Raw genomic sequence first — 16,317 nt, 5'->3', positions numbered from 1 at the left:
AAGCTTGCAAATCCCTCTCCGAGAAAGGGCAGCACCAGACACAACCACAGGCACTCACAAGGGAGTGCAGCGTTGTCAAACACCAGGGCTGTTTTAGAAATCCCCGCAGTAGGGGTGACAGAAAGTCACGGTATCAAACGTAAAGATTGCTCTCCCTGTGATAGGGTTGTTGATAAGATGTCATATATTAAATGAGGAATTGGTCACAATAAGGCAGCATTCGTTTTTAATCAACTATATTCAACCGAATCTTAGTGACTGTTACGTTCTAGACACTCTACCAATATTGTGAGTACAGAGAGGGAGTTACTACACAACCCAAGTCCTCACGATGTATTTATGTGTAGAGAGAAGCCCCTAGTGCTATTTCTGAATTCTATGCTTTCCTACTCCACTCTCCTTTCCACAGCCCTGGATGACTTCATGCCTGGCCACCTCTTCTCAGATTCCCCAAAGCACCTCTCCCGTTCTTACTTACCAAAAAGGTCTTACTTCCCCGTTCACTGAGGGATGGAGCCATCCGAAGAGGACTTCCACGTGCTCGACCACCAAGTTCTCCACCTGTTCACTAGGCTTAAATACCCCCTGCTCACTGGGCGCTCCCAAATACTTAATCCTAGCCCGGAGCGTCCCCCTGAACCCACACTGGACTATCTGGAAGCCCACTTGCAACATCCACTTGGACGTCAAAGAGGCACCTGAACCAGTATGTGTGTGTCCACATACACATTCCAACCCCTATCCCAGGAAAAGGGGGCAGTTTATTCTTCCAGTTCCTAAGATCCTAAGCGTTCTTCCCCAGTGGCTTCTCTCGGTGTCACCGCATTCCTGGAATAACACTATGAGTCCACAAACTGGGAAAGTGAATTTGCCAATCTAGGAAGAGAGAATGCGTTTTATTTAGCAGTTGGGCAGACCGGTTTATCCATCTCACGTGTTTAGCCATGCAATTTCGGAGCCCCATTTCTATTCTCGTTCTAGGGCCCCCTGATTCCAGGTGCCAACCTGCCCCTCTCCTCTGACTCTCCCCTTCCTACTCTGCTCTGCCTCGCTGGCCTCCGATCTCCCCACCCCCGCAAGCCAAACTGGTTTCTATCTTAGGATCTTTGCACTGACTTCCCCTCTGCCTTGAATGAACTTGCACACACAGGTTCATGCTTAACTTTTACCTTCCTAAAAGGACTTGCTCTGACAACCATGTCCAAGGGTTAGCAATGCACCTCTTCATTCCTATATTCCCTTTCTTCCTATGCTGCTTTCTTGTTTGTTTCCATAGATCTAGCTTGTGTTTGGTGTCTGTCTCATCCCACGCGAATGTGAGGGGTGAGAGAGGGACTGGATCTAACTGACAGTAATGAGCTCCAGAAGCTAGTGTCTGCCATGGGGAGGAGCCTGACATAGATACTGAACAAATGAAGACTATTTCTAAGTTATGTATTCCCTCTCTCTGTCTAGAATCTCTATTTTTTTAAAAAGTTTTTCCCTTTATTGATTTGAGAGAGAGAGGAAGGGAGAGGGAGAGAGAGATAGAAACATCGATAAAAGAGAACATCAATCGGCCGCCTCCTCCATGCCCCCCACTGGGGATCGGGCCCACAACCTGGGCATGTGCCCTGACTGGGAATCGAACCGGCGACCTCCTGGTGCACGGGTTGACACTCAACCACTGAGCCACACTGGCCGGACTAGAATTTCTATTTTATTCTTAATGTAAACATGCCCCACCTTCCAACAGACCAGCAAAAATGGCCAATTTTTCTTGAGTTAAAGAGATGAATAGTAAAGGTTTAGGAGTGGTAAAAACAAAAAAAGTGAAATTATAGGGTAGGATGAGGCGCTCTAATGTTTTCCACTGCAGGCCTCGGATTCAATACTGCGTAACTTCTGGTCTCAGAACCATGGGCAAATACACAAACACACATCCATCCAGAATATATGAGTTCGTCTTATGGACCTGAAATGTATGTACCTGACTTTTAAACCTGAATGACTTGATTTTGCCACATCACATGTTAATTTAAATAGTCCACAATCCTGGGCTGCAGACTCTATTAGCTCACAAGTGTGAACATAAGCACAATGCAAAGAACCCAAAATTACAATACTGCTCACATGACCCTCATTACCCCCTTCTCTTCTCCCTGGTACAGGAGCATGTGACTTTCATTTCGTTAACTTATTTTTAATGCACACCTAGGTATTAATAATTTCAGCCATTTTAAATGTGAAGTATTATCTTTTGGTTTATACCACTAGTGGAATGAATGAATCTATTTTACAGCAGGACGTATAAGGGCAAACCACTTCGAAGAAGACATCGTGTGTTATGGGATAGCATTTTAAGCTATAAATTAGTGTTGTGGTTCATATATTTACTGTTCCCTTTTCCCTAATTCCTGTTCATTCAATAGCAGCTAGTTTCCCTGCAAATCTAAAAGGGAGGGCTTATACTCATCTACGCTTTCCATGTTTGGAAATTAAGCTTCCACTAGATAATGTGGAACAAATGTCTCTATAATATTATCATAGTGTTACTATTTGCAGCTTTGCAAATTTGATTAACATGTGGCATTTCTATGGTTAAACTACTTTATTTTTATAAATTGAGCAGAGTAAGATTAATTTTAATTTTCCCAGTGAATGCCTGATGTTCATTCCTCAGTGATGCGAACAGTGAACATATTTTCTGAGGTCCAGTGGGGTTGTAACATTATTGACATACATGCAGATTTAATACACTCATCCTGCTTGATTTATGTTGGCAGTTTCTTCATGTGACAGGAAATATACCTTTTCAGGATACCTGAATTTCCTTCCTATTCTCATATTTAATAAGGACTAAATCAGGTAATGTAGACTTGGACTCAATTCCACTGTGAAACTAGAAATCAATTTATCCATCTTCTCTCTCATAATACTGAATTTCTACCAATTAGCTTTGATAAACTCCTCATTTTTGTGTGTCAGGGTATGTGTGCACATGCGCATCCAAAGTCAATATGCTATTTAATATAATTTTTTAGTTAAAAGAGATATGTTGATAAAATAATTTTGTCATAATAACTATTTTCTTGCACTCAACTGCCGTACGCAGTAGCAATTAGCTTTCTTCATCAATGTAGCCTCTAAAGGCTAGTTTCTCTAGCATGACTGTCACGCAGAAATATAGCAGAGTACCCTCTGTTAGTAGATCACAGGCTTTGAAGATTCTTTTCGCCTGAAGATTTGATGGTTGGCGTGCAATCATGCATATTATCTGCCCAGCTTCTGAGAAACAATAGACACCTTTATTGTAAAATAGTGGCTTTATGTTAGTGTTGCCCTCAGTGGACAGGACAGACTGATGATGCTCATTGACTCATATGAGAATTGGACTCACGAGCTTAGTCGCAGTATTGCCAAGGCATCACTTACTTCATTAACTAGCTATTGTGCCCATGTTACTCAAAATCTGCCTGCAAACCACTGCTCAGAGCTGCCTCACCCACCTTTGGTCCTCCCCAGGAACATGTTCTCCAGAGTGCTTTGGCTGTTTTGATAATGTGTACTATATCAATTAATGTAAAATTATAAATGTCTTTAAATAAAATATTTTAAGGATCCCAAAGTACATTTTCTAAAGATAATGTGTATGGTTAGAGCCCCATAAGAAGCCCAGATGGCAGAACTCCAGTGATGTTAGCTTGTCTACAGAGGTCTTGGATCTCATGTTAGCATGTCTACAGAGGTCTTGGCTCATTGAAATCATCAGTTTGCTGGAGAGGCAGATGATGCCCATGTGACAGAACTTGTGGAGACTGTCAGTCTTAAAGGCCTGGAACCCCAGGGAAACAGCTAGCGGGGATCTTCTCTTAATACCCTGCGCGGTATATGGACTTTGGAAGTAATCCCTCTTCTCTTTCCCAGCTCCATCCTGGAAGAAACCATTAGGGTGACTTGGGATAAAGGATTTTTGTGAAGGCCAATGGAGGGTTTTGAGTGCCATGCTGAGGAATATTACTTAAAAGATCTTTCAATTCAGCCTACCAAGATAACTTTTACCAAGTTCCTCAGGAGAGACAAAAGTAATGAACTGAACATGTGAATGAAACAAAACAATTGCAATATTTGTGGGTAATATAAAAATGACAAGGATAGCCGGGCTGGTATGGCTCAGTGGTTGATCTTTGACCCATGCACCAAGAGGCTGCCAGTTCAATTTCCAGTCAGGGCACATGCCCAGGTTGTGGGCCCGGTCCCTAGTGGGGGGCGTGCAGGAGGTGGCCAATCGATATTCTCTCTCATTGATGTTTCTATGTCTCTCTCTCTCCCTTTCTGTCTCTATAAAATTAACAAAGTAAAATTATTTTTTTAAATGACAAGAACAAAGTTCACTGGGTTTTATATAGTTTTTCTCTTATTTGCAAATAACTGTTATCTTCATTGCTGAGTCACTGTTACAGAATAGTTACTCTTTCACATTTATCATCGAAAAACGTAGGTAAATGAAAGATTTTCTAATAACAAATGTGAATTTTAGAAAGTAACACCCCTTTTTAGCATTTTAATTGTAGGACAGAGCTTTAGTGTCATCACACATAATTATAAATATGTAGTTAAACATATACAGGTGTTTCAAATATAACAGATATTTAACAAACTGTAAATTAAAATGGAATTACAAGCAAATGAATATAGTTGAAATGAAATATTTATAAAACTGATAAAGAATTCCTGAACCACTAACAGTCCAGGTAAAATTAATTAAAACAAAAATACTTACAATTGATCCAGTTAATTACTGCTATAATTTGCTTTGGTTTGTCAATCCATCTATAGATATTTTAGTCAATGATTTTTTTTTTTTTGTAAAAAACAGTTTTTTGAAAAATTATTCATTTACGTATTAATAACTATCAACAACTTTGTTTTTCCTTTAAGAGTGTTTACTGGAGACCGAAAAATGGCGGCGGAGTGAACGGAGCTACACAGACCGTCTCCCAGAACCAAACTGGAATTACAACTATAACACAGACAAATCGACGGGAAAAACCAACAGAAAAGCAGCTTGCGAGGACCATACAACGAGGGACACTGACTCCATCCCGGTAGGCTTGCGAAGGCGCGAGACGGGGCTGGGAGCGCACGGTCGGCAGCTCGGCAGCGGCCTTAGCAATAAGCGGCGCCCGCGGGTTACACTCCCAGGCGGCCCCACAGCGCAGCCGGGACTGAGGCTAAAACAGCCACAGCCACTCACCTTGGGCTCCGGCAGAGGGAGGGCAGACTGGACTGGAACTGTGTCGGGACACTCGGGGTTTGGAGGGCTCTCGGAGCTTTGGCTGAGTGCAGCCACTCAGGACGGTGGCCACATTGCTTCTTCCCAGGGCTCTGAGAGAGGCAGCAGCCCCTCCCTCGGAGATCCAACCCCACCCTGTGGGCCATTGAAGTGTTAATTGAGGCTCACTAAGGACCAGCATCTGCCCCACCCTCGTGAAAGCCCCTTGGCTGAGCACCAGAGGGAGTTTTTCAATCAACTGACAACCCAAAACTCATCAATTAACCTAGACTGCTAGCTTCCAGGCAAAAAGCTAGAGGATAACAGTACATTTCCTGGGCTGGCAACTTTAACCAGGAAAGTAAGACTTGACAGTGGTGTTCAACGCGGGTCCTCCCTCGCTCATCTAAACACAGGACAGGGAGCCACAAACAGAACACCAACACCCACAGGGAGAACTTGACAGGCTCCAAAGCCCAGAGTGATAGCTAAAATGGTGAAACACAGAAACAGAAGCCAAATGAAAGAGCAAACCACCTCCACCGAAGATGAGATCAATGTGGAGCAATTAGGCATGTTAACAGAGCTAGAATTCAGAGCCATGATCTTGAGGAAGCTGAACAGCATGAGTAAGGACATAGAGACACTGAAAATAAGCCAAATGGAAATTAAAAACCAACAAGAAGAGATAAAAAATGACATATCCGAAATGAAAAACACATTGGAAGGTTTAAAAAGCAGAGTAGGGGAAGCTGAGGACCGGATCAGCGAATTAGAAGACAGGGTAGAAAAAATCAACCAATCAGAAAAACAAAAGGAAAAAACTATTAAAAAACAGGAAGACAGCTTAAGAGAACTATGGGACAACTGGAAACGTAATAATATTCGCATCATAGGAGTCCCCGAAGAAGAAGAAAAGGAGCAAGGGATAGAGAATATATTCAAAAAAATAGTGAGAGAAAACTTCCCTAATTTGGTGAAGGAAGAAGGCATTCAAGTTCAAGAAGCACAGAGAGTCCCAAGTAAGAAGAACCCAAACAGGCCCACACCAAGACACATAGTAATTAAAATGCCACAAATTAAAGACAAAGAGAGAATCCTAAAAGCAGCAAGAGATAAGCAACAGGTTACCTACAAAGGGAACCCCATAAGGCTCTCAGCTGACTTCTCACAAGAAACACTACAGGCCAGAAGGGAATGGCATGAAGTAATCAAAGTCATGAAAAACAAGAATCTGAATCCAAGACTACTCTACCCAGCAAGGCTATCATTCAAAATAGAAGATCAAATAAAGAGCTTCCCAGACAAAAAAAAGCTAAGGGAATACATTAGCACCAAACCAGCACTGCAAGAAATGTTAAAAGGACTGCTGTAATTAGCAGTAGAAATGGGAACAAAAATAGAACCACACTAAACAAAAATGGCAATAAATAAGCACATATCAATAATCACCTTAAACGTAAATGGACTGAATGCTCCCATAAAGAGACACAGAGTAGCTGATTGGATAAGAAAGCATGACTCATCTATATGTTGTTTACAAGAGACCCATCTCTCAACAAAAGACTCACATAGGTTGAAAGTGAAGGGATGGAAAAAAATTTTCCAAGCAAATGGAAAGCAAAAAAAAGCTGGGGTAGCAATTCTCATATCTGATAAAATAGATTTCAAAATGAAGACCATAACTAGAGACAAAGACGGCCACTACATAATATTGAAAGGATCTATCCAACAGGAAGATATAACCTTGATAAACATATATGCACCCAATATAGGAGCACCAAAATATATTAAAAATCTTCTGGAGGACTTCCAAGGAGAAATCGACAACAATACAATCATAGCTGGGGACTTCAACACCCCGTTGACAGCACTGGATAGATCCTCTAGGCAAAAAATTAGCAAGGAAACAGAGACTCTAAATGAAGCACTAGACCAAATGGATTTAATAGATATCTACAGAGAATTACACCCCAAAACTACAGAATACACATTCTTCTCAAGTGCACATGGGACATTCTCAAAGATAGACCACATGATAGGACACAAACTAAATGTCTACAAGTTCAAGAAGATTGAAATCATATCAAGCATCTTCTCAGATCACAATGGCATGAAACTAGAAATCAACTGCAACAAGAACATGCAAAGACATTTCAACACATGGAGGCTAAATAGCATGTTATTAAACAATGAATGGGTCACCGAGGAGATCAAGGAAGAAATCAAAAACTTCCTGGAAACCAATGAAAATGAACACACAACAACACAAAATCTATGGGATGCAGCGAAAGCAGTTCTGAGAGGGAAGTTCATAGCACTACAGGCCTACCTCAAAAAACAAGAAAAATTTCTAATTGACTGTCTAACCTCACAACTTAAAGAATTAGAAAGCAAACAAAAAGAAAACCCCAGAGCAAGTAGAAGGAAGGAAATAGTAAAGATCAGAGCAGAAATAAATGACATAGAGACCAAAAAAACAATTCAAAGGATCAATGAAACAAAGAGCTGGTTTTTCGAAAAGATAAACAAGATTGATGGACCCTTAGCTAGACTCACCAAGAAACAAAGAGAGAGAACCCAAATACACAAAATCAGAAATGAAAGAGGAGAAGTAACAACCAACACCACGGAAATACAAAAGATCGTTAACAACTACTATGAACAACTATATGGCAACAAATTCGACAATCTCAGCGAAATGGACAAATTTCTAGAAACACACTGTCTCCCAAAACTATTCCCGGAAGAGATAGAAAACTTGAACAGACCAATAACAACTAAGGAAATTGAAGAGGTAATCAAGACTCTCCCAGCAAACAAAAGCCCAGGCCCAGATGGTTTCACGGGGGAGTTTTACCGAACATTCAAAAAAGAACTAACACCCATTCTCCTCAAACTATTTCAAAAAATTCAAGAAGAAGGAAGACTTCCAAACACGTTCTATGAGGCCAGCATAATTCTAATTCCAAAACCAGAAAAAGACACTACGAAGAAAGAAAACTACAGGCCAATATCCCTGATGAACATAGATGCCAAAATCCTGAACAAAATACTAGCAAATCGGATCCAGAAATACATCAAAAAAATTATTCACCATGACCAAGTGGGATTCATTCCAGGGATGCAAGGCTGGTACAATATTCGCAAATCAATAAACGTGATACACCACATAAACAAAATGAAGAATAAAAACCACATGATCATATCAATAGATGCTGAAAAAGCATTCGACAAAATCCAGCATCCATTTCTGATAAAAACGCTCAGCAATGTAGGAATAGAGGGATCATATCTCGACATAATAAAGGCCATATATGAAAGACCTACAGCCAACATCATACTCAATGGACAGAAACTAAAAACATTTCCATTAAGAACAGGAACAAGACAGGGATGTCCACTTTCGCCACTCTTGTTTAACATTGTACTGGAAGTCTTAGCCACAGCAATCAGACATGAAGAAAAAATAAAAGGGATCCAAATTGGAAAGGAGGAAGTGAAACTGTCATTATTTGCAGATGACATGATATTGTACATAGAAAACCCTAAAGACTCCATCAAAAATCTATTAGACTTAATAAATGAATTTGGCAAAGTAGCAGGATACAAAATTAACGTCAAGAAATAGACGGCATTCTTGTACATCAATGATGAACTCACAGAAAGAGAAACTGAAAAAACAATCCCATTTACCATCGCTCCAGAAAAATTACGATACCTAGGAATAAACTTAACCAAAGAAGTAAAGGACCTATTTGCAGAAAACTACAGGTCATTGAAAAAAGAAATAGAGGAAGATATAAAAAAGTGGAAGAACATACCCTGTTCATGGATTGGAAGAATTAACATAATTAAAATGTCCATACTACCCAAAGCAATCTATAGATTCAATGCAATCCCCATCAAAATACCAACGACATATTTCATAGAACTAGAACAAATACTTCAAAAGTTCATATGGAACCAAAAAAGACCCCGAATAGCCACAGCAATCTTGAAAAAGAAGAACAAAGTTGGGGGGATCACATTACCAGATATCAGGTTATACTACAAAGCGACTGTAACCAAAACAGCCTGGTACTGGCACAAGAACAGGCATATAGACCAGTGGAACAGAACTGAAAACCCAGAAATGGACCCAAGGCAATACGCTCAATTAATATTTGACAAAGGTGGCAAGAGCATACAGTGGAGTAAAGACAGCCTCTTTAATAAATGGTGTTGGGAAAATTGGACAGCTACATGCAAAAAAATGAAACTCGACCATCAACTTACACCATACACAAAAATAAACTCAAAATGGATAAAAGACTTAAATGTGACCCGCGAATCCATAAAAATTCTAGAAGAAAATGTAGGCAACAAAATTTCAGACATCATACGGAGCAGAATTTTCACTGATACATCACCTAAGGCAACAGAAATAAAGGAGAAAATGAACACATGGGACTACATCAAACTAAAAAGCTTCTGCACAGCAAAAGAAACGATCATCAAAATGGAAAGGCAACCCACTGTATGGGAGAACATCATTGCCAATGATGTATCAGATAAGGGGTTAATTTCCAATATATACAGAGAGCTCACACAACTCCACAAAAGGAAGACAAAGAACCCAATTAAAAAATGGGCAGAGGAGCTGAATAGACACCTCTCCAAACAGGACATACAAATGGCCAAGAGACATATGAAGAAATGCTCAACATCACTAATCATCCGAGAGATGCAAATTAAAACAACAATGAGGTATCACCTCACACCTGTCAGAATGGCCGCCATCAACAAATCATCAAACAACAAGTGTTGGCGAGGGTGTGGAGAAAAGGGAACTCTAATACACTGCTGGTGGGAATGCAGAATGGTGCAGCCGCTATGGAAAACAATATGGTGCTACCTCAAAAAATTAAAAATTGAACTTCCATTTGACCCAGTGATCCCACTGCTGGGAATATACCCTAAGAAGCCTGAAACACCAATCAGGAAGAATATATGTACCCCCATGTTCATAGCAGCACTATTTACAATAGCTAAGATCTGGAAACAGCCCAAGTGTCCACCAGTAGACGAATGGATCAAAAAGCTGTGGTACATATACACAATGGAGTACTATGCAGCGGTAAGAAAGAAAGATCTCTTATCCTTTGAGACGACATGGAGGGACCTGGAAAGTATTATCCTAAGTGAAAGAAGCCAAGCAGAAAAAGACAAATACCACATGATCTCACTTATATACGGAATATAATGAACATAACAGTCTGAGGAATACAGTAGACCCAGACACATGGAAGTAGGGCACAGACTGACATCCCTCAGAAGAGGGGATGGGGGGTGGGGGGGTGGGAAGAGATAAACCACAGAACTTATATGCATGTATGCATGACCAATGGACATGGACAACTAAGACGGGGACAGGGTGGAGGGGGTGGGGTGGGGGGTGCCAATGGGGTAAAAAGGTAAAATATCTGTAACAAAAAAATAAATAAAAATTCATAAAAAAAAAAAAAAAAAAAAAAAAGAGTGTTTACTGATATGAATGTAAGTTACATTTATAGGATCACAGAATATTTTTTAAAATGAAAATTAATTTTTGGAATTTGTCAATTAAATCTTGTCTGCTTTCACTATATCTTTTGGTAGCAGCAGTAATTCTTGTCTTTCTTCTTTCTTTTTACTTCAGTTAACAAGAGGTTATTATTGCCATGTTCTGATAACCCTAAGATCAGGTCAGGTTTTGCCCAGCTTCTCTTCCGGCGTGATGTGCAGTTATCTCTGTTAAACTTCACTAGAAAATGCTTCTTATGTTCAGCTATGGGGACCATGTTCAGCGGAGTGGTTTAGGAGAGCTACCAAATTTGTAGATTTTTTTCCTTGACAGATAACCAGGATTTATTTTTCTTTTTATGATGAAATGGTTCATGACAGCTCTATCCAAAACTTGGAATTGCTCATTTAAATGCATCTTGATCAAAGAACAGATAGGTTACAATCAGCCATTCATTCTGGGTTGAGAGCAGCTATTAGGTGTTCAAATTATTTATTGGAAAATAACAAACCACCTAAACTTAATGGCTCAAATAACCACCATTTCATTATGATTGCTCATTCTCTACATCTGGAATTAGGACTAAACACAGAGGAAATGGCTTGTTTCAAACTGAAACACACCAATGGCTGGGAAAGTTGAACATCTGGACACTTCCTGACTCATTTCTACTGCCTGAGTGGGGATGACTCAAAGGCTGAGGTCAACAAGGAATATCGACTGAGCACCTGTAGACGCCTTTCTTTGAGGTCTGCACTTCTCCCAGAATGAAATCTGAACCATGAGAAATTGTATCTCAGGAGGGACCATTCAGAGAAAGTGATCCAAGAGAACCAGGTGGCAAATGCCCGACCTGTTATGAACCGACCTCAGAAGTTTCACAGCATCACTTCCTCCATACTCTGCTGCTTCAGGCTGACACCAGCCAACGCAAATTTTAGGTGAAGCTGATACTACTTAAAGAAAAAAAAGATTATTTATTATTATATTTTTAAATCACAGAACTCCTGGCTGAATATCATTAAAGGTACACACTAATTCCTGGAGTTGTCTCCCATACTCAGTCTCAAAATTTGGCCAAGTTCTGCCTCAGGGAATTTTCCAGTTCAGGCTGTACACCAACTTGGAATAAATAGAAAGGCAGTCCCAAAGTGCTATTTCAGGCAGAACATTTGTTGAGGGTCATCGATCCTGGGTTAGAACCAGAGTAAGAAGGCTGCACATACAGTTCTGGGTGTGGTTAAAATGTGAACGTGTGTGCCTCCTGGCCTGCAGGCTTCTTCTCCTTCCCTTTCATTGTTTTGTTTTGTGTCTTTCTACAGGGGTTGCCTTGTGCACATTAATAAAAATATATCTTCTATTCAGAATAACACTGGAAAGCGGGTGGTTTCAATGAGTAATACTGTTACAAATGGAGTTACTGAGTTTACAATCGCGAAAGCTGAACTCAGGGGTTACAACTCAGAATAAATATGATTTCAAGGTAAATAAATAAATAAATTACTTGGCGGGCTAATGAAATGCTTAATTCTTTTAAAAATCATAATTGCAACATGGACTTTTGCTTTATGCTGTGTTCCAAGACAAACATCAGATAACCTATATCTCCACAACGATTCACCCAACATCCCCTCTTCTTTCTCGCCTCAGTGCTGAGAAATGAATGACTCCAGGGCCTGGGGTTTGTAATCTGTGTGGCTTGGGTTGTTATCTATGTGGCTCAGTTAAAAACTGCAAAGGCAAGGCCCCACACCAACTATTTCTGTAGGTCTTATGGTACCTAGGTGGAGGCCCTCAGTCAGAGATAATAAGGATGTAGACAGCAGAAGGTAGGGCAAGCTGAGAGCTGAAGACAAGTCTGCTAATTGACTCAGACAACACAATGGAACATGAATACCGAAGCCAGCAATCTTCTGAAAATATCTCTATCATCGCAAAACCCATATGCTTCTTTTTCTAATCAGGAAAGTGAGGATGAGAGGAATATTCCTATACATTGCTCACCAATACATTCTTCCTGACAGAAGTGAAGCTATTTTAAAAACATAAAAAGCTTTTCAAGACATCTGTTTTCAGGGACAGACCATGGTACCAGAAATACTTTTCAGAGTTGGTTCATTCTAAAGTCTATCTCGAGAACAAGGGCAGCCAACTTTTCTGAGCTACCAAGACATGTTTTGGCACATATATTTTCACTCTCTTAATGTTATATGCTGTCTTCAAGTTCAGTTATATCTGATTGTGTATATATATATATACATATATACACACATATATATATATATATTTCAGCAAAAAAAAAAAAAAGAGAGAACACTTTTTTAAACTCCCAAGTTAATATTTGTGTAGACTGAAACAAGAGTTTTTGTTTGTTATAACTCAGAACACAGATGAAATCGAAATGTCTGCAACTGTCCCCAACGTCACATCTTCAAAAGGTCCTTTTCTCCATGCACATGAATTTGTCTGAATCATTGCCGGCCCAATTTGAAGACATAGTCTTCACTTTAATTAGTGATAAATAGCTCCTAAGTTCATCCCCTTTTCTCTGCTTCAACTCTTCCTTTTCTCTCCATTTCCTGAATTTGGGCTTTGTTCTCATTCCTCTCCTCATGGTCTCTGCATTCTGGTCTTTTCTAATCAGTCACAGTTTCATTCCCTTTCTTCTCCACTGTCACAATGTTCACACCTTCTGCTTGCGAAGCCTGTCTGTCCCAGGTCAGCTGTTTTCTCCAGGGGAGACCACAGTGCATGTACCAATCAATGTGTTCATCTCGCAGCCCCGAGTGCTATTGGCCTTCGCAAAATGGGCACAGTGCATCGATTCCTCCTTTGGACAGTCTTCTTCCTTCTCCTCTTTATGTAATCAAAGCTGTACCTGAGCCAAAGAGAGTTTATCCACATGAAACCAAGTATCTTCAGGCCAGCCGTGCTTTATTACATCCTCCTTTTCATGTTTATCTTTCCGCTGTAAATAGGGGAAGCGGATGAGTTCACGCTGCTGGTGAAGTAGAACACCGTGAAGGGCGCCGGGCGCCGGGCGCCCAGGCCTCTGCTGCCTTCCTGCAGCTCCTCGTCACACATACTACTTGTGCTGAAATGAGTATCAAGCAATTTATATTTAGGGAAAAAAAGGCACACCCAAAGGTTGAGATACAAGAAAAAATATAGGTATGAGAGAGAGGAAATGGAAATAGAGGTACATTATCTATTTTTGGTTTTATATGGATTCCTATAGCACATTGGAAAAATCACTGGATTTATTTTTTACTCTTCATGATAGCATTATGATGACTATTTTTACCTAAATATTGAAGTTCTTCTAACAATTTGTTTAATACTTTCTTTTATTCTGAAGCTTTTCAGGCGAATGTTAAGTGAATATAGAATTGGAACAGGTAGCTATACATTTAATGTGAAAAATAAAATGAATGGATGGATAAATGAGTCAATGAAAGACTCAGTTAATCAATGACAAGAGGATGGGTCTTTTTTAAACTTTATTTAATAATTAAGAAAAAAACATTTCTATTCTAAATAATTCAGGGAAATTTTTAGTTTCTTATTTCACTTAGAATAATTCAAAATCAACATCATGAGATTATTCCACATCAATCATGATAGAAATAATATGAATGCAGTACTCTTTTATATACTTTGGGAAATGTAAACATCTACAACATAGATATAAGGCAGTTAACGTTTTAGAAAAAGGAGGTTTAAACATAGTGATTGAATAACCAATAATCAACTTTTAAATGGAATAGGCTAATGTGCTTCTAAGTGTCACAAATGGGTAGAAAATGAAAGTTATGGGCAATAAAATCAAAGGTGATTTTTAAAAATCTAATAATATTAAACAATTTTATCATTATACTTTAAGTTTATAAGCGATAACTTCTGTATATGAACCCTTATTGATGCCAGAAACTTTAGGAAAATTTTGAAAATAATATGCCTCATGGATTACTCATCATAGATATTGATTATGCTCAATTATTTTTTACAAATACAATATTTAAGTTCGTGAGCATAACAGAGAAAGATTGGTCTATTATATTGAACCTTAACTTGAGATTACATACACAAAATAAGGAAAAGAGAGTAAATTTCTGTTTGTTTGGTTTTGGTCTGTTTAAATAGTTAATAGTCAAGTAGGATTTTTTTCTCCAAAAATGTTTATAGGTCTTAATCCTCTGGATCATTATGATGATTTATTCATTCATTCAAAATTTTATTGAGCATCTATTAGGTGTTGGAATACATTACTACACAAAATAAAAATGTCTTTCCCTCTCTGGTGAAACAACGTAAACAAAATAAATAAATAATTATATGATATGTCTATATGTGGTATTACAAGTAAAATAAAAGATCAAATAAAGAGGAACTTGGAGAAATAGAGTTGTTTCTTGGTTTATATTTAAAAGGTGCTGATCAGATTCGCCGTGGTCTTCATTAGGAAGATGGCATTTGAGCAACAGCTGGAAGGAGGAGAAACGCTGATCCTGGTGGACACTTTCCAGAGCCTAAGCAGAAGAGTGTTGTCCCTTCTGGAGGAACGTCGGAGAGGCCGGGAGGCTGGAGTGAGTGAGCACAGCACGTGTGCTGGGAGAGAGAATGGTGCAGTGTGGGATTTGTAGGGACTGGGGGCTACTGCTAAGGACTTTGATTTTACTCTGTGAAATGCAGAGTCATTCCTAGGTTCTGACATAATCTGGCTGAATTCGTGAGTACTGGGTTGATGATAGGCTTTTAAAAGTGGAACTAGCCCTGGCCGGTTTGGCTCAGCGGTTGAGCATCCACCCATGCACCAGGAGGTCGCTGGTTCAATTCCTGGTCAGGGCACATGCCCAGGTTGTGGGCCAGATCCCCAGTGGGGGGCATGCAGGAGGCGGCCAATCAATGTTCTCTCTCATAGATGTTTCTATCTCTCCCTTCCTCTCTATGTAAAATCAATAAAGAAAAAAAATTTTTTTTTTTAAAAAAGTGGAATTAGACAATCTGGTTAGGAGGCCCTTATAGAAACTCAAACAATGACTGTGTCTAGGACCAGAGTATGACAGGTGGTAAGCAGGCATCATGTTCTGTATGTACGTGCAAGGCAAATGCAACATTTCTTCCTGGATTAGATGTGGGATGTGGGAAAATAGGAAAGGAAGAGTCAGAAACAGGCCAAGGCTTTGGCCTGAGCAATCGGAGGCGTGGCGATGCCATCAGCGGGAACGGATGACTGCAGCCGGGGCAGGCTTGGAAGGCAAGAGGGGTAATTCTATTTTGATTACATATGAAAGCTTGCTGCTTAGTAAAGGTTTTTATTCATTTCACAGAAATAATTTTTTAAATGTTGTTTTGCTTTGCTTCTAAGCAAATCTTTTTAAAGGAGTTTTGTTCAGTAGCCATGGGATTGATTCGCTTTCTTCCACACTCCGCACTGAGCACAGAACTGGAAGCAACACGCAACCACTGATTCAGTCCCTCACCTGCTACAAAATAGTTGTGCCTTTAAGTAGATCAT

At 39.7% G+C, this 16,317-nt stretch overlaps 1 pseudogene; it reads right to left on the bottom strand.

Annotated features, from left to right (window-relative positions):
- Window positions 1–13,230: 13,230 nt before the first annotated feature.
- Window positions 13,231–13,883, bottom strand: LOC118617651 (annotated as a pseudogene).
- Between the last annotated feature and the right edge of the window lie 2,434 nt (window positions 13,884–16,317).

This window comes from Molossus molossus, unplaced genomic scaffold (assembly GCF_014108415.1).
Source record: "Molossus molossus isolate mMolMol1 unplaced genomic scaffold, mMolMol1.p scaffold_m16_p_5, whole genome shotgun sequence".
NCBI classification, from domain to species: domain Eukaryota; kingdom Metazoa; phylum Chordata; class Mammalia; order Chiroptera; family Molossidae; genus Molossus; species Molossus molossus.
Note: the sequence above shows the minus strand (reverse complement) of the source record. Positions and strands in the feature narration are given on the sequence as shown.